The sequence below is a fragment of the Tenrec ecaudatus genome, chromosome 16 (assembly GCF_050624435.1).
Source record: "Tenrec ecaudatus isolate mTenEca1 chromosome 16, mTenEca1.hap1, whole genome shotgun sequence".
Lineage (NCBI taxonomy): Eukaryota > Metazoa > Chordata > Mammalia > Afrosoricida > Tenrecidae > Tenrec > Tenrec ecaudatus.
In genome coordinates this window covers 59,629,273-59,653,714 of record NC_134545.1, presented here as the reverse complement: position 1 = coordinate 59,653,714, position 24,442 = coordinate 59,629,273, and the positions used below count along the sequence as shown (strand labels likewise).

At 42.9% G+C, this 24,442-nt stretch overlaps 1 non-coding gene and 1 pseudogene across 1 annotated transcript; one reads left to right on the top strand and one right to left on the bottom strand.

Moving 5' to 3' along the window:
- Positions 1-6,493: 6,493 nt before the first annotated feature.
- LOC142430169 (U1 spliceosomal RNA) lies at positions 6,494-6,657 on the bottom strand. Its single transcript, XR_012780627.1, has one exon. It is a non-coding gene; the product is annotated as a U1 spliceosomal RNA (small nuclear RNA).
- Positions 6,592-24,442, top strand: part of LOC142428611 (nuclear distribution protein nudE homolog 1 pseudogene) — a 31,721-nt pseudogene continuing 13,870 nt past the window's right edge.

Below are 24,442 nucleotides of genomic sequence, written 5' to 3'. Positions count from 1 at the left end.
TCTCTGGTGCACTGATGGGATGGCCTCTTTGTTGGTCTTAAACAGTTATGAATTTATCTTCTTTACTGGCCTTGCAGTGACATTTTAAAGGGAATATCAATAAACTCATGTGTTCAGTCCATTATGTTTGCTTATTATATCAATGCATGCCTATATAATCGCATACACATATATATTATTTTTCATCAAATGATATATTTTTATTTCCATGGGGAGGGTTGTATTTGCCACTGGTATAATTAAGCGGCATTCTAGACGAGTTTGGAAAGTTTTTTCTGAAAGTAACTTCGAGGTACAGAGGGTCTTTCTCTAGCTCTCTAGTTTATACCATTAGCTGGACTTTGGGTTTGTTTGCTTGCTTATTTGCCTATTGATTCTCCTATGTCCTGAATGCATAATGATTCTATTTTGAACTTCAGAACAATACAATGTACTACACAGAAATCCGTTCAAATTTGCCATTCACGGAGCAGGAATGGGGACACATGAAAATCAACGGATTCCAAACTCTGCAGGGCAGAGGTTTTTGTCTGTTTCTGTTTATTCAATTTTTTCTTCCTCAATCCTGAAAATATCTAAACCATAGCCTCTAATCACACCAGACCCTTCATAACAAACTTTTGTGGTAGTTGGTGAAGAATCATAGAAAGGGGCCTGAAATAAGCGTGGGTAAGTGAGCCACGAAGTAAATGACTATCGCCTGTTGGGCCTAAAACATACTAATAAATATTGATCTACTAGTGTCAGTTCTGCGTGTCCTTTCCTATTCGCCAATAGCTTTCCCAATACATTTCTATCGACCAAAGATAGCTCAGCTATCCGCAGACTGAGGAAAGGGCCCTGTTCAGTGGGCTTCAAATGGGAACGATGCACAGGATGGAGATAGACACTTTCAGGAGAAAATGATGACTCACCGCAGGATGACTTCAATAGCATCTGGTTTCCATCTTCTTTGTTTCTTCTCTTGGACTCCATTCAGAGGCACTTCCTTCCAGCTGGAGATTTTAATGGCATAATGTGAAGTTGAGATCCACAGAAGTGGGTTTGGAGGAGGGACTTGAAGAAGAAAATGCAGATCATCAGGAAGACTATGAAAATTACACCCAGATGGGAGGTAACATAATGTACACACATCCAGACACTAGTGCACCAGTAGAGGTATATGATATTCAATATGGGATTAAAAATTGTTTTAACAGAGTAAAAATGTGAAAAGAAGAGTGTTGAGTCTGGGGATATATGCCAACTCTCTTTAAATGAATGTAGTATGGCACCTCTTGTGGTTGTGCTAGGACTTATTCATTCTATACACTAAATCCACTCATGATGGTGATAGAGCTTCATCTCATTTCCTGTTTGGAGACACATTGGTGACCCTTGTCTGACCACCCGCAATAGTTTGGAGTGGAGGGAGGGCATTGCCTGGGTAGCTGAATTGTGTCTTGTCTTTACCATAACCAGCAGCCAATCAGAGCTCATAAGATTGGAAAGGGTGAAGCAAATAATTAGTTTTTGTTTGCAAATAGTCATTTTTATATTCCCAACTCCATATTCGTCACAAGTAGGAAGTACTTTAAAAAATTCGGAGTAGGTTTTATTGTGTACCTTCCTTTTGACACTTCATGGACATTTCAACCAAATATCACCTGATAGGACTAATTTGCCCTTGGATTTCTAGTACTTCAAATGCTCAAAGGGCTCATGACCAAGGTCATATCAGTAGAGGTGGGTAGTAATGGCTTTGGAGACTGCGATAAAAGGTATACACTTTTGTATACGATGGTAGGTCAAGCTGATGCAAGCTGAGGAAAACTCAAAGATTCAGATACCTTTGAAGACATGGCACTGTCCAAGTCACGGTGGAGATATATTTTAATTAGTAATTGATGCATATATACAATGGTAATTTGAGGTAGCCTGCATTATATCCAAAGAGAGGTATAAAAATAAAGATACCCATCATAAGAGACGGTCATTCTGATGGTGCGATGGGGAAAAAAACTGCACCTTGGAATAGACTTGACTGTCCCCAGGGGAATATAAATGTAGGTGGGGAGGATCAGCTACTTCACTGATGTAAATAAAGCCAGAGGCAGCATTGGCTGTAAACACAGAACCCAAATCCACTCCCTGCTGGAGGATTGGTTCCAACTTCTTGAAACTCTATAAGGCAGTGTAGAATTGTTCCCTACCATTTCTGAGGCTGGGAATCTTGCTGGGACCAGCAAGTCTCATCTTTCTCCCCTCGAGCAACTGCTGAGTTAGAACTGCTGACGGTCTGGCTTGAAGCTCAGCATGTAACCCACAGCAGGAAACTACAAATTCAGATCATCAGTGTGTGAAGCTGTCTAGGTGCAAAGCTATCAGAAGTGATAGAATCTGTGATAAACTGAGGGGCACACTTTCCTCCCCTGTTCCCCCCCACCCAACCCTATTTCATATTATTATTTTTGTTGTTGAGCCAATAATTCAAATCTTTGTTTGCAGGCCTTCTGTGCATACACTTTGCTACTAAATTCAGGTCCAACTGACTCCTCCATCCTAGAGAGGATTCGTCTCCACCCCACCCATCAAACACAGTCATGGCTGCATAACAAACAGAATCTGCTCCAGCCTGCCTTCTCAAAAGTGTGATAGAACTGGCCTCAAAGATTAACATGCATGTCTGCTGTGGAAGGCAGGGTTATTTAAGGGAGCGTTTAACCAGCTCCCCTGAGGCATTCTCTTAGACGTGACCCATGAAACCCACCAGGGGGAGAGCAGTAGAGTCGATTGAGCCTTAGAATCTTGCAGGAGTATACCTGAATTCTAGGGCTGCACCTAAGGCCACGGTTGGAAATGTAGTGGGAGAGGGAGCACCTGTTCAGTCAGAACAGGCCCCCGTCACACATTGAGAACATGAATAAGCTCCTTGAAGGCCTTTCTTTGAAGATAAGCCACACATAAGACACCTCCATCCCATCTCTTCTGGAAAGGATTTGGAGGCCATGTCCTGTCTCAGCTTTCTTTAAAATATTCCTCTCAGAGATTTTCTCCACTGGCATACAGCAAAACATGTCTACCATAGCCACTGCCACCCTTGCCCCATTCCAGTAAGCATAATAATGTCAAGAATTTATTGAAATACAAGCATATCAGTCAGGTGCCTTCTGAGTCTAGGTGACTCATAGCCATGTTACAGGACAGAGCAGACTGCCCCATAGTATTTCTAAGGCCGTGCTGTTTACAAGAAGAGTACTTCTGTGGCATTATGGGTAAGGCCTAGCCCCTGTAACAGTTCCCCTATAGAAAAGATCAGGCAATCTACTCTCACAAAAATTCTCACAATGGAGGAAAACTTAAGGGACAGGCCTACCCTGTCCTATGTGGATACTATGAGTTGGAATTGGCTCAAAGTACGCAGCAAAACAATATTTAAAGAAGCAAATCATCCGTTCTTTTCTCCCATAGAGCTACGGAGTGGTTCAAACTACCAGCGTTTCCATTAGCATCAAGAGATGCTCTTCGGCCACCAGGGTTTCTTAAAGTCATGTTCATCCTGATTAGTAGCTGACTATTAAATGGTCTGGAACTGGAAGGAAGTCAACCTAGGGATTGAATATGCTCTTTAAGTACCACATAGGATTAACCAGAAAATAATAAATTTGTACATAGAAAACAACAACAACAAAAATCTAGGGTCTTTTCTATAATCCTTTTAAAGACAAACAAATCCAACAACATAGGTTAAGGTTATAGATGCTTTATTATACTAAGTCAGAATGATGTATATTCTGCAAGTAAGCAGAAGAATTTTAAAAATTATCTGCCTTCTTTAACCACTAGGGATTTCCTACATTTGCAAGTAGACTCTGTGTTCCTTCCTTTAGTTTAATTTAGCGAGGCTCAAGTTTTAGTGGACACAGGAATCACTTGTATGGGGCTGGACCACCCCGACGCACCCAAATTATAGATATATGAGAAAAATTTTAACTATACAAGACTTTTACCTTCTGATTAGTTAGACGTGACACCCTCCACTTCTCCTCCTTTTAAATACACGAAACTACACGCACAAAACCAGCTACAAGGGGCTCTCTTGCATTTGCTTTCTATATTTGACCCTTTTTCTTTGTTTCCAACAGATAGTCAGGCCTGTTATTCCTCACTGACGTTTGTTGAAGGCACATTAATAGGTAAACAAACAAGGCCAGAGAAGAGAAGAATTAAAATTTTTTTTAAGACTGAAGAGAGGAAAAAAGAGGCTCCACTAGACTGGGAAGCAGTGATTGGCTGACGGCTCCTGTGAACAGTGGATCTGTGGGTATTACTCTGGTAACAGTACTCCTCAGGGGGGTATTACTCTAGCAACAATACTCCTTAGCGGGGGAAGTTCTATGTGACTCGAGGTAGGCTGGACCTCAGCAGGTAAATTCCCATCTCCTAGAGATTCCTGCCCAAGTGTGGCCTGGAAGCAGCAAAAGAAGGCCTGAAAAGACTGTGGGAGCTGGGGACTCAGTGCTAACTAGCTTAGAGAGAGCTCTACTGTTGGAAAGGCCTTCCCAATGCCTCAGAACTGCACATAACTCTTCATTCTCTAAAACCCATACTTTCCAGAAATCTGATCGATGGTGGAAGGGGTGGGAGTGGGGTGACCCAGGAGGTACTGTAATCAATTTCCTGACAGCTTGATAGGCCATCTCCCGGGAATCCAACTTAATTTTAATGGAAATTTCAAGAAATTTAGAGAAATGAGTATGTTTGAACACACAAGTTGATGAAATGAGGTTTGTAACATTTTTTAATATTGGCTGAGTACCTTGCTGATGGGAAGGAATCCCGGACAGACACCAGGAGCCAGCTCTGCCAGTTTGGGGCGGACATGACAAGATCCTTGAGGATGAGTGAAGACGGAGGAGAGGCTGTGAATTCATGGACGCGCTCAATTTCCCTGTGTTTCTCAGGCCCTGATCTGGAAAACTCAGCTAGTGCCCTGCCAATACCTCTGTGGAAAAAAAAGAAAGGAAGGAAATAAAATGCACATATTAAAAAACAAAACAAAGCACCAACAAACAGCTTCACTTTAGCAAATCATTTTATTAGGCTCAAGATGAGTCCCTGCCTACAAAGCTCTCAATTGCTAGCAACTGTGGGCAGGGCGGCCGCCCACTTCCCGTCCGAGTCAAGCTGCTCAGGGCTCTGCTTGAATGGCTAATTACTGGTCACCTCTCCATCTTGTCAAAGCCCAAAGATTATACTTAATGCACAACTTAAGCCGTCCCCTGGACCTCACTTGTTTGGGCTGGCAATCACGTTTTCTGTTCCCTTCCCTACTTACCTAAAGTTTTAGTAATTGCCCTCTATGCTCAAAAGAGAATCCCACTAGGCCATTGAAATGTTGAAAAGCCCCCTGACATGGTGAAATGTTTATCTGCACTCTAAGAGAAAGAACTGGGACAAATATGTGCGGCTTTGGTACATGACAGGATGCAGATTTCTTGTGTGCGATTTCTTAACTTTCAGCTTCATAATAACTGTAATCAACTCAGTGCTTTGAGGGCTGTTTAGACGTGTTGTTAGGCAGTAACTAGAAACTAACGGTGGCAAATGGCGCATAACGGTGATCTTTTGCACTGTGTAGACATAGGCCTCATGATGTCTCATGATCCTCTGAAAGATGCATGAAATTCAGTGTCAATGTCTCGTTCTAGGACCAAAAAATGCTCATCGTCTTTTCCTTCCTCAATCCTCTCTGTGTGAAATGCGCGGCAGATGAATTCATGCGGGCCTATATGAATCTTTCAAGGTTATATCATGCTTGTCTGCTACCAATAGGTCTCTTTCCACCAGGTTGTTACTGTTAGAGGCCTTCAAGGCACTTCTGATTCATAGCAACCTCGTGTGCAACAGGAGAAAGCTCAACGGGCCCCGCCCCATCGTCACCATCCATGCTCTCTTTGAGCCTATTGTAGCCACTGTGCCATGCATCTTGTAAAATTTCTTACTGCTTTTGATTTTTTAAATGACTCTAATTTACCAAGCGTGACATTCTTCTCCCGGGATCAGTTGCTCCTGATAAGATGTCTAAAGTACATGAGATTAAACACGGCTATCCTAAATTCTAAGGAGCATTCTGGCTATCTTTCTTCCGATACAAATGTCTCTCTTTGTCTGGCAGGTTAGAGTATACTTAAAATTCTTCTCCAGCACCATACTTCAAAGGCACCCCTTCTTCGTTGGACTGCCTTTCTCATTGTACATCTTTGGAATGGTTGAGGTGGTTAAGAATATCATGGCTTGGGTCAAGTGCCCCAATGACACTTGTTTTTTAACACTTTTAAGAGATGGTTTTTTTGCAACAAGTTTTCCCAAAGCACTGCATCATTTGATTTTTTTCACTGTGGCTTCCATGGGTATTGATAGTGGAAAGGACATCTTTGGCAACTCCCTTTGTCATGTTGCTAATTAGTCCAGTTGTGCAGGATTTTGTTTTCTTGCTCCCCCTCCCCTTAATCGGGGAAAAGCACAAATATAGTCCCCCACTACCACGGATTACACAGTCGTGTTCTCCACATTCTGGGAAATCCCAGGGCTCAGCACATCCACAGTGCCATGGATAAATCTTGTCCTGGGAAAAACGCCTTCGTGATCATGGACTCTCCCCTGCCAGGTGAGTGTGAGATTTTTGCTTTCTATGTTGAAGCGAAATCCAAGCTGAAGGCTGTAATCTTTGATCTCCATTAGCTTTCACTTCAAGTGCTTTTTATTTTCAGCAAGCAAGGTTTGCTCCTCTGCCTTGAGTACAGCGGATTTGTCTTCCTCAAGTACCGCCTATGCGTAATCATCTGCTACTTCCTGAAACGGTTGGATGTTGACCACTTTTGTTTGTTTGTTTGGGAGAGAGACACACCGTCTATCCCTCCCATTTCTTTTGATGCTTTCTCAATTGTTCAATATTTGGTCTATGTTGTTGTTGTTGGTAGGTGCCCTTGAGTAGGTTCTGATTGATCGTGACTCAGTGCACAGCGCAACGAGACTCCACCTAGGCCTGCATCAGCCTGGTAAGCATCATAATTCCGCCTATTGGTGAAGCCACCAGGTTAAGCTTTCCTTTTTGGTTGTTACTCTTATAGTTTACCAAGAATGATGTCCTTTCCCAGAGCCCTGTATCTCCTAGCAACACGTCCAAATTATGTAAGACAAAATACCACCCTCCTTGCCCCTAAGGAGCATGCTGGCTGTCCTTTTTTCAAGTCTGATATATTCGTTCTTTTGGTAGTTCACAGTACTTGCAATATTTTTGTCAGCACCATGATTCAAATGCATTCATGCCTCTTTGGTCGGTCTTAGTGAACGTCCACAAGCATATGAGGTGATTGAAAATCCCATGGCTCGGGTCAGGTGCACTGCAGTCTTCAGAGTGACGTCCTCGCTCTTCAACACTTTAAAGTCGTACAGAGCTTGTGTGCAGCAGGTGTACTCGACGCAGGAAGGGATGAGTTCTGGCCATAGGACTTTGCCCTAGAATGTTTCAATATTTCACCTTGAAGTGTGCATTTTTCTTCAGGTTTTCTTCTCAGTGTGAGAAAGGCCAAGTGTGTTCTTTCAGGCATACAGTCTACATGTTGATTGCTACTGGACATTTGCAGCTGTTTCTTTTCAGTTCACAACATCACGTGAAGGTCCTGACAGCGTTAGTCTATCCACGTCTCCCTCTCCCTGAGCGGTAGCGTCAGCGCTATCCTCTGAAGCAAATTCTTCTGGAGGCAGGGGCGACTGCCCACTAGTCAACTCTCTTTTGAGAAGAGAGTTTGTCCCTAGTCATATATTGAGGTGCCATCAAACCTGAGGGACTCATCTTCTGACACATCAGGTAACGTTCCTCTGCTATTTATAATGTTTTCAGAAGCCATTGAGAAAAAGTAGTAGGTACTGGCCCTTCTTTCTAGTCTATCTTAGCCTAGAAGCTCCAGTAAACGTTGCACCACTGCTGCCCCTGATGGTATTTGAAATGTCAGTGGCAAAGCCTCCAATATGGGGACAGATGAAGGGCGATGGCAAAAGATGGGAGGCTCAAAGTGTATGCATCCTGAGGTCACCCACAAACCATGGCATGGTGCAAATGGTTATGTGCTCAGCGATTTACCAAAAGGTTGATGGGTTCGAATCCAATAAGCTATACCTTGAAAGAAAAGCCTGGCAGTTAACTTCCAAAACATTGAGCAAGCCTACCTAACTGAATCTGACCACAGGGACCCTGTTGGATAGAGTAGAATTGCTCCGTTGAGTTTCCAAGGCTGTAAATCTATAGAAAGCAGACTTGTAGATCTTTCTCTGATGTGTCAGCTGGTGGGTTCAAGTTACTGACCTTCAACTTCCAATCACGCACTAAACCACTGCACCACCAGGACTCCCTGAAAAAAAAAATGACAGCCACTGGAAAAAAATCCTCTGAAGCTTAGTTCTGTGACACACATAGATTGCAATGAGTCAGAATTGATAAGACAACAGCATTTTTTTTAAACACAAAACTCTGAGATCAACAGGAAGCAGATGAAGTCATTAAAAAGGAACCAGCCACACACTATCACAAAAACGAAAATTCTTGGAACTCAGATAGATTTAATATCGAGCATCACTCCCCAGCCACTGATAATGAGACCTTAGAAGACTAATTACAATTGTAGAGACCATTATACTAAATTTTACTTGTAGGGTAAGGATTTTATTGCTTTGGGGACTTAACATGTCGACTTTAGTTTCAGGTGCTTATACATGTTATTTCCTCTGCTTGTATACTTAATTCTCATTCATGCCTAATTATTGTACCTTTTCAAAGGGGAAAATTCTATTCACACAATTCTACATATAGTGTAAAAATTTCAATACACACTCTCTCAAAGCACTCTGCCCTACTTCACAGCATGTCACACATTGCAATTAAACAATGTGTGTGTAATCTCTCTCCCTTGCTGGAATGGAAGTTTTGTGGATTCAGGATTGTTTATCTTGTTTACTGTGGTATCCCAACAAGCTTGTCCATCTAGCCTTCCTCATAGCAGATGTTCCATACGTAGTTGTTGAGTGAATGAATGGTGATCTGTCTCTTGACGGTGCTGGAAGGATTATGAGGTAATGCCTTTTCTCGTGACTACAATGAAAAACAGTGAAATCAATCTGTTTTAACTTTATTCCTCCTTCTCGAGTTCATTGGTGTTTGACAGACATATTCACTTTCCTGTTTTCTTCTACAGGCGCCAGATTGTTTACGTCCAGGCAAGTAATCTTAATTTCAGAACTTGGAGCATGGGAGGGTAGAGGGGAGAGGAATCACCACTATTGGGATAAAAGCTGAATAAAAGAAAGAGGTCATTTGTTTTTAGGGTTCTGTGTTAGTCTGGGTACATTAGAGAAACAAATACACAGAAACTCAGATGCTTAAGACAGAGTTTTATCTAAAGGGTAAGTGCACATCAAGAAAACATGCCAACCCAGTGCTGCCCAAGCCCACAAGTCCAACATTAACCCCTATGTCTGACACCGAACCACAAAGTCCTCCTCCATCTCACAAAACACGCACTATGACGCAGACTGCAGGAGGAAAGTCGAATCAGTGAACGTGTAAGCACCTCAGTGCTGGCAGGGGTCTCCACGCGGCTGCTCCAGCACCCAGGGCTGCATTGGGGCAGGTCCGTGTGGCTTCTCCTCAGGGATATCTTGCTGGAAGTGAGCCTTGCCAGCTGAAGCAGGGAACTGGCTAAGGCATCTGTCTAAGGCATCTCTGATGTTCTGACCATCAGAGAGCAAGAGACCTGAGAACTAGAAAGTCGAGGCTCACCGAGCCATTTATCTCTCCCCCCTTCAATGAACCCCACATGTGTTTATCGGCCAGGTTGGTACAATCAACTAACCCCCTCAGGTCACATTATTGATTTGGTGCCACACCCAGAACCAGGGTCTCTATTGTCTGCTTTTGACCTATAATTCTGATCTCTTTATGACACATCCTTTGTTTGCTTTTGTATTTTTCCTTAACTTTCAACATTTGCTCACTATTCATCAGGTTACTAGAGGACTAAATGAAGTTAATCTGGCAGGAGGTTGGCCTAGTCTAGACTGTTAACAAGGAACACACATTTTCTTAATGAGCTGAGCACACATGCACAATCTGTGGTAAATAATTTAAGAATTTGTTTTAAATCTGAAGAAATAAAGGGGTGGTGGTGGTGGTTCTGCGTTGTCGATCTGTTACCTGTGAAGAAAAATGGTAAACAACTGTATTTTGAAATTCAAAGAGAAGCCTTATGTTTTCTTGCATAATATGATTCATCAGAATCGGAATCAGTTCATTGCACGATTAAATGCTAAATTGATCTGAATTGTGGGTTTTCTTTGTTTGGGTACCCTCTATCATTGCCAGCTTATGTATTTAGAGGATACAGACTCAGTGACTGTACTCAAATACCTGCACAGTAGAACTTTGTTAAAGGTATTTAGCAAGGTCATGTCAACAACGTTTCAAAGTTACTGAGTATGCTGAGAGACTCAAATGGCCAAACCCCTCAGATGTGACAGGATTATATTGTTGGCAGATGTATAATAATCCAAACATAGGGAACAAGAGCATTACTGGTCTGTTAAAAAATTCAAGTATCTAATATTCAACTTGGACATGTTGGTTGAGGGATAGCATTAGAAACTGTAGTCATTAAAAAAAAGAAAGGAAAATAAATTGGAATCATTTTTCATTGTGACCTGATCTGAACTTAGTGGAATCATGAATTCTGAAAAAATGCAGGTCTATCTGTGAAAATGAAGTCACCATTTCAGAAGCATTTCGTTCTTTTTGATTCTATCATTAATGTTTTAAGTTTCTTTATTTGCTTGTGATACTTAAATCACAGAAGCTTTCTGAATTATCAAGCGCCAGTCATACTGTTGTAACTCAGTTTCTAAAAGAACTGTGTTCAATCTCTTGGCAATGTTTGTGTTTGCATGGTGCTGTAATACTATAGTCCACTCAATTGGCCCGGAAACCCACCATCAAGCTTGTAAACATAGCATCAGAATTGGCTCCGCAGTTCTTAAGAAGATTTAGTGGACTAAATAGTGTATTCTGCCTGCTTCCAGATTGTGGATTGACTAGGCTTAGGTCAAAGACTATATAATTTTGAGTAAATTTGGCCAAAGTATTTTCTTGGGATATTTTGAAATAGACAAAATTAACTAAAAGTAATTATCATATAAAAATTAAGAGAATATTGCAAAGAACAAAAATATTTACTCTATTAGCACATTGTCCCGGTAGTATAATCATTGTGAACTTGGCTGCTAACTCAGATGGTTCAACCCAACAGCCACTCTGTGGGTCAGTGTACTTCTGCTAAGATTACAGCTTTGGAAATCCGATGGGCCAGTTCTGCTGTCTTACAAGATCAGAATCAAGTTGACAGCAATGGGTTGCCTGGTGACTGACATGCACTGTTAAGATTTTCTGTTTTCCTATGCTTTTATAAATCTATGTGTCTGAGAACATATATGTGTGTGCGTGTGTGTACATGTGAGTGCTACCATGGACCATCCTGTTTTATAAACTTGCCTTTAAAACTTTACAATATATTGTAATGTAGATGACAATGATGATAAATGTGTACTGAGCGCTGGACTAAGCCTTTTATAGGGTCTATTATACTTAAAATCCACAATCACTGTGTGAGATATTTTAATCATTTTATAGTGAGAAAACTGACACTTAACGAGGTTAAGGAACTTGGCTGGAGTGCATTGCCTAAATTAATATGATCTACTTCTTTCTCTACTTCATATTTCTAGGTTCTAATATACATTGAGAGGGCTACACAGAAACTCCCAGACAGAATCATGATTAATGGGTTTCTTAAGGAAGCTAACAAGTGTGATGCCCAGTAAGAAATGCTCAGGGTATTTGTTGACCGGGACATGTTACAAAGTTTCAGGTCTGCTAACAAATGCCCCAAAGGACATAGCACTCTGCTGTAAACGTAACCCGTAAGCATGCAGCTCAAGCTCTGTGGGTCAGCAAACCCAGCTTCCTGAATCAAGTGCTCAGAGGCTCCCCCTCCAGTAAGCTTCAGCCCCAAGCACTCAGCTCCAGTGTCTCCAATTTAGTGCCCGGAGGCACCCTGCTCTGCAAGCCAGACTCCTGTACAAAGCACTCATCTTAACACGCTTGGTGGGTTGCTAAATCCATTATTCTGCATACTCTGGCTTGTGGTGCTGCTGCTGCTCCTCTGATGGTGTCGCTGTCGTTTGGATCAGGAGGTTCACTGTGCAGGGATCTCAGGTCCAGAGGCTATGCTCTACTAGCTCTTGCTGGTAATGAGATTCTCTGCTCCTGATTCTCAGAGGGCTCATTTTATACACAGCAGTATGTTATTCCAGGAAAACTGTTTGCAGTTACTCACAGGTGAATCCTATTAGTATCTCTCTCCACTTTCTTAACAGATCCAGGCAGGGAAAGCTCTCTTGGTGGGAGTTAGAGACTGGCTGAAAGAGCCACTTAAATAATCCATTGACTCTGCAGCATTTAATTGGTTGCCTTAGAAATTGAAATAATGTATCATTCTAGAACCTTGGATCCTAACTATTACATTATACAACTTTCTTTCTCAAAATATTAATGTTCTTCTACCGTATTTTAATGGCTATATACAGGAGGGAAAGAAAAGGTCAAGGCGGTATAGGCAGAGACGCGGAAACTTGCTCTTGATCCTAGATTAGCTAAGGCAAATGCCAGAAATGATAGAGTCAAAGAGCTAAACAGACATATCAAAGGGCAGCTTGAGAAGACAAAGTCAAATGTTATAATGAAACATATAAAGACATAGAGTTAGAAAATAGAAAAGGAAGAACACGTTTAGCATATCTTAACTTGAAAGAAATCAAGAAAAATTCAAGCCTAGAGATGTAATATTGAAAGACTAAGAGTAAAATATTGAATGATGCAGGAAGCATCCACAGAAGATAGAAAGACTACACAGAGTCACTGTACCAGAAAGAACGCGTTGACATTCACTCATTTCAAGAGGTAGCATATGAGCAAGAAGCAATGCTACTGAAGCAAGAAGTGCAAGCTGACCTTGAGCATTAGCCAAAAACAAGACTCCAGGAACAGAAAGTTAAATGTTGTTAAAGATTATCCAACAAAAGTTGAAGCAGTCCATTGACAGAGAGCGGTCGGAGCTTCAGGCCATTTCAGAAGAGGGTGGCAAGTGTTGGCCTGCAAGGATTTTGTTGGAAAACCTTAGCCCAGCCTACTTACAGGCCTGACCTTGCCACTTGAGATTTTGTTCAGCTCCACCATTTCAAAGAACATTTCAGTGGACGGCAACCGAGTCCCCTGCGGGTGGCACAACCACTGTGTAAGTGGACCAAGAGAGGGTCTTAGTGCAGGATTCTTAGGGGAAAGATTGAAGAGATGGAAACACAACTTCTGGAGGTTTAATAGTCCTAGCTGGAGAATATTTCCAGACACAAAATCTTCCCGGTTTGATCTTTGTACTTAAATAGGTTTGCATGGTGTTTTGTAGTGATACTGTTTAACTGATCCTCGTAGATGCAGTATCTCAGTTACATATTTTGATCAGTGTTGTCATTCAACTCTTTTCAATATATAATTATTAATATAATTAGGTGTTTGGGTTTTTTTTGTGCTTTTTTTGGGTGTGTGTGAGATGCCCTTCATTTATTGTGACTATTTTTCTGTTGGGTTTCTCACATTTTTAAGCCTACTCTTTCCTTATATGCTGCAGATGTTTATTTCCAATTCTTTGCCTGGCAATTTTTATAATTTTCACAATTTGTAAAGGTATGCAGTTTTTAAAACACATTTTTATCTGTAGAGCCATTTTACTCTATGGACTCAGGCTTTGCATGCCTGTTTCAGAAGCATCTTTTGAAATGCCTGCCCCCTTGATAGTGCTATAATAGTTTTCATGCTTATGTTCTTCTACTTCCCAAACTTTTAAAACATAAACATTGATGTTTATTTAGTCTACAGCTCGAGGTTGCTGTCAACTGGACGATTTGCATTTCCCATAATGATTTCAGATGCCACTATTTACTAAACTCTTATGTAAAGGAGAAACTTGTTGAAATCAAAGATTGGCAAATTCTTGATTGGCTACTTTATATTTTCTTATTTTCACTGAACTCAATGTTTGGTAGCACAAAAGATTGTACTTGATTTAAAATTTCGATTTTAACAGTTACGCGATTTTAACGGTTATTTATTTTAAACTTCTAGTTGCCATATAGGCAATATATTCATATTAATTTCTGATTATATGTTCCATTCTTAAAATATCTTGGCTACTCACACTGTATACCCACCAGTTTTTGTATTTTTGGTGTGATAATGCAACTATCCTCTTGACTATTCTTCAACTTTCTTCTTTCTTCAGGATCCCAGCCTCCAAGTTGCCCTCTTAACGTCATCTGGAAAGAAAACATTACTTTATCACGATTTTTTAAATTTGCAAACATGACTTGCACATGAGTCTCTGCATTCCCTTGTCTCTGTATGAAGCAACACTCTCTTGCGTGTGATACATTACTTAGTTATAAAGTAAAATTCTAGAAATTGGTACATGTTCAATCAGCCACCAGGGGCTCTTTATGTTTCCACAAATTTAGTATCAGTAGCATAAGAATAAAAATTGCCTCCAAAAGCTCTTTTCCACAAGATGCCTTTGCTGAGTCTGTTGTTTCAAGGAGAAGCGAGCTGGGGTTTGAAGATGTACAGCTTTCTGAATGACCAGGCACTTACACACCAGCCGGATTCTCCTTGTTCCAATACCTGTCTGTCATGTATGATGGTCACCCATTTCCTACTTGTGCTTCTTAAAGCTGAGTCCAGGTGGCCGCATCCCACTCTATTAAAATGTCAAGGGGCTGCTGATAAGCAAACACCAGCTGCTCAGCTGATTTGGACTCACAGCAACCCCGTGTGTGTCAGCTCTCTAAGGTTGTCAATGGCTGACAGTTCAGAAAGAGGTCACCAGGCTTTTGTGTTAGTCTGGGTTCACTAAAGAAACAGATCCATGGACACACATATGCACCTAAGTGAGAGGTTTATATACAAGAGCAATTGAACGTTGAGAAAACATCCCAACCCAGTCCAGTCCAAGGCCTTAAGTCTATTAGCCCATGTAGCTGATACCAATCTATAAAGTCCTCTTCAGATTCACAAAACACATACAATGAAGCCAAATGCAGGACGATCACAAGCCAGTGGGTAGAAAGTCTTTGGATCCAGTGGCGTTATAAGCATCTCAGTGCTGGCAGGGGTCTCTCTGTGGCTTTTCCGGCTTCCGAGGTCTGATTGCGTCCATGTGGCTTGTCTTCTGCAATGTCTCCCAGGGAGTAGCAGAGAGAGAGAGGTGTCTTCTACCTCTAAGGAGGAAGTACCAGATTTCCCAGAATTCTCAGTAGAAGGCCATGCCCACACAGAAGTCTCATTGGTTGTCTCCAGATTGACAGTCTAGACTCCACCCCTACACTCTTAATCCTTAAATTGACACCAAATTAGGTGATTAACATAGCTTTATTCTGAGGCACTTCTGGCTGGACAGAACCCCCAGCCTTTCTGTTAGCAGTTAAAACACAGCAAACGCTTGTTCATCACCAGGGCCTGAGAAACCTTTCCTTCTAAAAAATTAAGCCTCAAAATGGTTTTCTTCCAGTATCAATGGACGAAATAGACTCTTTCCAGAAAAGGTGATTCCTGTACCTTCTCCTCCCTTCTTTGTTCTCCTTTGTACTCTCAAAGCACTACACGCAGTGGGATTATAACATTTAAATGTTTCAAACTTTGGAAGGGCTCGTAAAAGCATACGGGGGATCACAGCACATGAAAGAGATTTATGGGACACGGATTCTTCCTCATTTTGAAACCTACAGCAGCCCATCCACCTTCCAATGACTCTTCTCAGAGGAACCATGGCTCCTTGTACCTTCCATCACACTTCATGGCCATCCTTCGTCTACAGTCCTGTTTCTTCTCATTGTGGGTATACTTCTTGGTAAGGGACGAGGGCTGCCTACTGGATAATCCCAGATGTCAATAAACTTGGGGGGTCAAATGACCCTTTCACAGGGGTCACGTAAGACCATCCGAAAACATATTTCAGATGGTCTTAGGAACCGAGACATCGCTCCTCTAGCTGTCTCCAGGTGGGTCCGCCCACATACAGATAGGCCCACATATGAGTACCCGAGTGAAGCTTCTTACCCATGCAACACCATGCTTCAAGACAAAATTTCATTGATTTGTCATTAGAAATATTTCACAATATAGAATTACATATTGTTCTTATGATGAATCACAATACTTTAATTATGCTCAATCTGTAACAATGAAAATACATCTTGCGTATCAGATATTTCCATGATGATTCATAACAGTAGCAAAGTTCCATTTATGAAACAGCAATGACAATAATTTTATGGTTGGGCGTCACCACAACATGAGGAACTGTATGAAAGGGTCACGGCATGAGGAAGGTTGAGAACCCCTGCTTTAACAGAACAAGCATAAAGCTTTCCTGAAAATTGCAAGCAGTTTTCCCAAGCCTAGTTGGCCAGAATAAGCTCACGTGTCCATATGTGGCCAATCATGGGCTAGTAAACAGAAGCACCATGGTCTTGGTCTGGAGTTCACCTTCCCCGCTTGATATGCCCGTGGGAGAGTCATTCGGACGAGGATGTGAAATCTATTAGCCTAGAAAAATGGCAGTGCATAACGCAACAAATGTGTCCACCATGTTTTTGTTTTTACTTTTAGATTTCTGGACTCAGTTACTGATGTTTTCTTTCATTTATACTGGTTTCTACAGCCTCAGTTCAGCTACCATGGGAAAGGACAAAACTTGTATTTTTTGTTCCATGTACACATTTGTATTAGAGCTGATTTTTTCTTCTAATCACTGCAGTGGGTCCACCACCCAACCTTCTTTTCCTTGGGATTTATTCTTCCTAGGTGATCACATCAGTGTTCACTGTCTCTACGACTTTTGATCATTCTCCATTTTTATCATTCCATTAGCTCTCTTTCTGAGTGTCAAATGTACATATTCAACTTCTTTTTTGGATTTGTTGTTGGTGGTGGTGGTGCCGTTGAGTCTTGATCAACTCCCAGTCATGGGATGGAGCACAATGGAGCCATTGGGTTGGCTCACATATCCATCATCAGTTAACAGCTGAGTGCTTAACTCGTGAGACCAGTTTTCCTTGAGTATCCTAAAGGAATTTCAAACAAATCCAAAACAGAATCAACAAAACAAATGAAATGAAATCTTTCCCGTTGAGTTGATTCTGACTCATGGCGAAACTGGATATACTTCCCCTTAAACTGACCTAACGAGTTCCTGGTTGGTGCAAATGGTTAAGCATTGGCTTGCTAACAAAACGGTTGTTGGCTCAGATTCACTCGAAGATTCCTTGGAAGACAGACCTAGAAATCTGAGTCCCAAGAGGCCACAGCCTTGGAAACCACATGGAGCCCAGTTCTCTGGGTGCCTGGTGTTGCCATGAGCCGGACAGCAACAAGCAACTGACCTACCCATCCAGAAAGAAGAGGACTCATGCCAATGTGGTGCACAGTTTACCACACATTGCCTTTGACCTTGTGATCCTGGTTTGCTTAATCTTTCTGGGTCCCTGCCAACTTCACTAACTTCTCCATTAACTGTTCCCTTTTCAACCCTTCTTCTCTGCTTTCTGTTCCTCAAGTAAGCGGTTTCCCTTTGGAAATTGCCTCTCCAACTAAGTTCGGATTAGAATGTACCACAACATTGCTGGCCCTCAGCCCCATGTGAGTGAGTGTACATGGCCACTCTAACAAGACCTGACTTGTTCTAGGATTTAACCAGTTTCTTTGCTCCATCTCAGTTCTGAAGGACCAGAACCATCTCTTACTATGTCAGCCAAGGGACATAAGGGCTAGAGAATTGACTGTTGGGGCTATCAAGATGGCTCTAATCCGATAAAAGAATACATTTTAAGATACTATTAATTTTGACTTTTTGTGAATTCAGACTGAACTTTCATGGCGAGAATGAAAGAAAATGTCTCTTCCCCACCCCGACCCACTCCTGGAGGTCTTGAAGAGCAAACCATGCAAAACTTGGAACGACAAGAAAACCCGCTCAAGGGAAAAGGCCAGGATCTTGCACTCCACTCTCAAGTCGACCAAGCTGAGACAAGATCCTGGCATTGAACCCCACCTAGAAAACACCCCAATTCCTCAACTAAAGAAGTAGGAGTCTTCCTTCCTCCTCCCAGGGAGTTCACTGGCCCCAAGGGCACTGTGGCAGGATGCAACCTTGTGTCCAGGAGGAGCTGGTGCTCTTGTGACAGGCCCAATTAAGCCACAAGCTGCAACCAATTATCCAAAAGGCCAAATCAGGTGCAAGCAGCTGGCTATTGTGGGGGCTGGACTGGAATTTTCTAGGAAGCTAGCAGACCCTTGCCTGCCTCAGATGCCAATTCAATTTGTATTTATGGAAGCCCTCTTCTAGCTCAGATGGATCTGATTGAGGCTGTCAGGAGACTGCAGGAACAGGCTGAGTCCAGGTGTGCCCTCGGAGCCGGTTTGTAGAGGCACATGTAAGACTCTGGTTTCCCTCTACAACGCCTATTTCCTGTTTCCCTGGAGGGTGAGGGGTAGTCCTTTTGGTTGCAAAGACCATTGCCTCTATGCGTAGACCTTCGCTCCAAAGAAAAAAAATCTTCTCTTATCGAAACCCAAAAGAGTTGTCAGACTCTATTCTGCCTCCATGTGTATCACAGTAGAAAAGTCCTCTACACGATTATCAATGACGACTTTTATTCTGAAGAGTCTTTTGGAGAACACAAACATCCAATAATTTTTTAAACAAGTGAACATTAACCTTCTGCTGCTCTCTAGGAAGTCTAATCTCCTTTTCTCTTCTTTTCTTTTCATTCGTTCTTTCTTCCTTCTTCTTCCTCTTTTAAAATATAAATTAGACTTTATTACAGGAGCACATTTCCAAATTGTAGTAAAAGTGTATTTCACAAAATATTTTCCAATTCAATAATTTTTTTCCGTGTATAATTCAGCGATGGTTTTAATGTAGTCCAGAGTTGAGATTTATATAACCCAGGGCTGTGCTGTTCTCCATAGATAGAACAAGCAATGCGGCCAACCTGAATATCTGGGCTCACAAGGTCTAGTCTCCCTGTTTCCCATTTTTTTGTTAAGCAGCATAACTCCTAGCAGACCAATTATGTCTATAAAAATGTGGCCATCATCAAAGCTTATTAATGGTTCCAGGGTTAGGAGGGAGTGGAGGGGGAGGTATCTTAGGATGGAGTGAATTGAAGTTAATAGTGGTGGAATACTTTGGCAGTATGCTAGGAGAAGTCAAAAAGTATTGCGACCGAGGCTCCAGTTCATACATGCATGGGTTTGGGAAAACTAAACAAAAGAAAACCAGAGTCCGGGAAGATGGCCGACAGGGACACCCGCATACTCTGAGAGCTCCTCCAAACAAAGCGGGATTGGCGACCAGGTAGCTGAATAGTAAGAGTCTGGTGAGTGAAATATCCCCCAGGCACAGCACCCCAGTCCCACCCCACGTATTTGGCCTGAGCAGGGGTCTAGGTGAAAGAGGACAGGACTCGTGGGACATCTCTGGTCACTAAGCTGCCGTGAGCTCACTGGCGACCGGCCTAGGCTCCATCCCCAAACCGGACCCCAGCCCAGAGCCGCTTGCCTGCCCTGCCTAGACAGGCGCAGCAGGTCACGCTCCCCTACACCAGTGGCCCACTCGCGGATCCCCACTGGGAGAGAAGCTTTCCTCTCCCGCGGTTCCCCTCTCCCCGCAGGGCAGCAATCTGCCCTCGGGCCCGCATCCCTCCCTCCATTCATCCAAGCTCAGGGGAGCGGACCCGCGGGTTGTCTGGCGGCCCCCACGGGGGACCATCCACCCGCACCGCTGCCGCGGACCTCTCCACCTGCCCTCCGTGCGCCGGCCTCCCACCCCCACCCGCCCCCGCCCGCCCCTGGCAGCCTAGCGCCAGCTCCACTCCTGGCCGGGACCCTGCGCTGAGCACTTCCCGCCGACGGGAGCCATAGCCCAACCGGCGCCTGTCCCGGACCCTGAGCTTCCGTGGAGCACCGCGGCCCGCACTGCTGAGTCTGCCCGCCAAGGGCCCCTCCCTGCGCAAGGCACAAGAGTAGGTGCCCTCCGCAGGGTGCTGCGGGGACCCCGGCGGCCGCGACTCTGAGCCTGAGCAGAGGAAGGGCGCCATTACCCACTGCGGTTTCGCCCCAAGGCACTACGGTCCGCGGGGTTCTGAGCTCAGAGCAGGGCGGAGAGCGAACACCATTGTTCCCTGCAGTGTCGCGCCGCTGTCTGCGCAGCTGTCCGAGGGGCCTCCCCGCGACGCTCACAGCCCGGGCAGATCAAACATTCCACCTGCAGTGGAGCCTGGGACTCGGCTTTGCAGTCCCTGAGAAGCCGTCAGTGAGCTCCAGCCAGCTCTCACCACCTGGGGGCCCTGTGGGGTCCCCAGTGCCAGCCCTAAGCCTGCCGCAGCCCGCTCCAGCCACCCCAGGAGACGGCACAGTGGCCTGAGCCTCCACACAATAAGGTTACTCCTGTCTCCCAGAAGCATGGGGCCTATGAAAGGATCAAGGAAAAATCAACAGACCACATCACTCCCAACAAAAAAACCAGAGAAACGAGGCACTTTAACAGACCTAACGTCACTCATAGAAGAAACAGATATAGATCAGCCACAAAAGGAAATCTTCAGAACTCTGCTTGCAGTAATACAGGAGCTTAGAGAAGCAAACCAAAATAAGGATGCAACGATAGAGGGGATGAAATGCACAATAGAGGGGATGAAGTCCACAATAGAGGGGATGAATACTATCCACCAAAAGGAACTGCAGAAACTAACAGAGGAGGTAGCAGAGGCCACACAAAAGGTCACAGAAGCTATATCTAGGCTTGAGGAGGCTGAGAACCATATCAGTGAACTCGAGGACGCTCAAACCAAACGAAGCAAGCGAGAAAAACAATCAGATAGGAAAATTAAAGAAACAGAAGACAGCCTGAGATCAATGACAGATGCTATGAAGAGGAATAATATTCGAATAATCGGTCTACCGGAACACAACATAACACACAAATCGACTGCCAAGATAGCAAAGGAATTTCTGGAAGAAAATTTCCCCAACCTAACAAAGGAGAATCCGACTCTCATACAGGAAGCAGAGAGGACGCCGGCTAAGCTAAACACCAAGAAGAACACGCCAAGACATATAATTGTAAAATTATCCAACTTAGAGGAAAAAGAGAAAATTTTACGAGCATCAAGAGAAAGGAAGACAGTCACATACAAAGGAGCGCAGATAAGAATATGCTCAGACTTATCAGCAGAAACCATGAAGAGGAGGAGAGAATGGAGCAACATCTTCCAAAAACTGAAAGATAAAGCTGCCTCCCCCAGAATCCTATACCCTGCCAAGTTATCCATTAAGATAGAGGGTAAGATAAGGGTCTTCCAGGACAAGGAAGAACTCAAAAAATATACTGCAAGTCACCCGACCCTGCAGAACATACTGGCTGACTCACTATGGCCAGAAGATCAAGCTCCAACTAGAACCACCAGGAGACCACCATATAGCCCATCTCCATCTAGAAGCCAACATGCCAGCAACACGTACCAGGACAACACGGTCTCAGATGGAGAAGAGGACAGGATAGAAACCCTCCACTCAAACGCAGTACACTGATATGAAGGAAGATAGGCAAAGACCCAAAACACAAAACAGAATATGGCAACCATGAAGCCAGAGATTGTAATAATCACTCTGAATACAAATGTGCTCAATTCATATGTTAAAAGAAAGAGTCTGGAGGATTGGATTAGAAAACATAACCCATCAATCTGCTGCCTGCAACAGACACACCTTAAGCGAGCAGACAAGCATATGCTGAGAATAAAGGGCTGGCAGAAAGTTTACCAAGCAAATGGTAACTCCAAGAAGGCAGGAGTGGCTATCTTAATCTCCGACAAAATGGATCTCAAGATCCAAAACATAAAAAGAGACAAAGAGGGACATTACATAATGCTCAAAGGCTCAGTAAACCAGGAAGCACTTAGCATACTGAATATTTATGCACCTAATAATGGCGCGGCAAATTTCGTCAAACAAACTATTAAAAAATGACAGAAGAAATCACGGAAACAACAATAATAGTGGGGGACTTCAACACTCCACTATCAGAGAAAGACAGGTGACAGGGAAAGAAGCTCAGCAAAGAGGCCAGAGAGCTAAACAATGTAATTAGGCAACAGGGCCTGATAGACATCTATAGAGCCTTTCATCCAAAAGCAAAAGGTTTCACATTCTTCTCCAATCCCCACGGATCTTTCTCAAGAATAGATCACATGCTGGGACACAAGGCCAGCCTGAATAAATTCAAACACATAGATATTATCCAGATGTCTTTCTCAGACCACCATGCCATAAAGCTGGAGATTAATAGGAGGGCACCCAGAAAAGCAAGGGCCACCAATTGGAGAATAAACAACGATCTCCTGCGACATGAATGGGTTAAGGTCCAGATCAGAGAGGATATCAGGAAGTTTCTAGAAACTAATGAGAACGAGCATACAACATATCAAAACTTATGGGACACTGCAAAGGCAGTTATCAGAGGTAGCTTGCTATCACTGAATGCATATATGAAAAAAGAAGAAAGGCGTATGACAGATATGTTAACACAAAACCTCCAACAACTAGAACAGAGTCAACAGAACTACCCCTCCAATAGCAAGAGAAAAGAAATAATAAAAATCAGGGCGGAGTTAAACCAGTGGGAAGACAAAAGAACAATGCAAAGGATTAACGCAACTAGAAGCTGGTTTTATGAATGAATTAATAAAATTGACACTCCCCTGGCAAAGCTTACCAAAGATAGAAAGGAGCAATCATCAATAGCCAGGATGAGGGATGAATCGGGGGCAATAACAACAGACCCCAATGAGATAAAAAGGATAATCACAAAGTACTATGAAGGTTTGTATTCTAATGAATTCAGAAACCTGGAAGACATGGATAAATATTTAGAAAAACAATCTATCCCTAGATTACCTGAGACAGAGATCAAGAACCTCAACAAACCCATAGCGAAGGAAGAAATAGAGAGTGTCATCAAAAACCTACCAAGGAAAAAGGCCCCAGGGCCAGATGGCTACACAGCAGAATTTTACCAAACATTCAGGGAAGAGCTGACACCGATCCTCCACAAAGTATTCCATAACATAGAAAAGAACGGCAAGCTCCCAAACTCATTTTACGAAGCCAGCATTACTTTGATACCCAAACAGGGAAAAGACCCCACAGGTGTAGAGAATTATAGACCAATATCTCTAATGAACATAGATGCAAAAATCCTTAATAAAATATTGGCCAATAGAATACAAAGGAACATCAAACATATCATTCACCACGACCAAGTAGGATTCATCCCAGCGATGCAGGGATGGTTTAACATCCGAAAATCCATCAATATCATACACCACATCAAGAAGAAAAAGGATAAAAACCATATGATAATATCCATAGATGCAGAAAAAGCATTTGACAACATCCAGCACCCATTCCTAATCAAAACACTCATGAAGATAGGATTGGAAGGTAAGTTCCTCAACCTCATACAAGCTATCTATGAAAGACCAACAGCCAACATCATAGTCAATGGAGAAAAGACAAGAACAATACCACTGAAAAAGGGTACAAGACAAGGATGCCCCCTGTCCCCTCTTCTATTCAATATCGTTTTGGAGGTTCTGGCTAACAACATAAGACAGCAGAAGGACATCAAAGGGATCCAGTTGGAAGAGGAGGAGGTGAAACTATCGTTATTTGCAGATGACATGATCCTATACATTGAAGACCCCCAAAACTCCACAGTTGGAATACTTACAGCAATAGAGGAATACGGAAGAGTAGCAGGATACAAGATCAATAAACAGAAGTCGGTAGGGTTTCTATACACATCGGACAGGGCCAGGGAAGAGGCGATTAAGAGGGAAGTACCCTTCACAGTAGCCAAGAACAAACTGAAATACCTAGGAATATATTTAACAAAAAATACTAAAGACCTTTATAAGCATAATTATAAAACCCTATTACAGGAAACCAAAAGTGACCTTCACAAATGGATGACCCTCCCCTGCTCATGGTTAGGTAGGCTGAACATAGTAAAGATGACAGTTCTTCCTAAAGCACTCTACAAGTTCAATGCTATACCAATCCAATTACCATCAACCTTCTTCAAAGAATTGGAAAAACTGACCACCAACTTCATATGGAGGGAAGAAACCCAGAATTAGCAGAGAACTCCTCAAGAAGAAGGACACAATTGGAGGACTCGCCCTACCT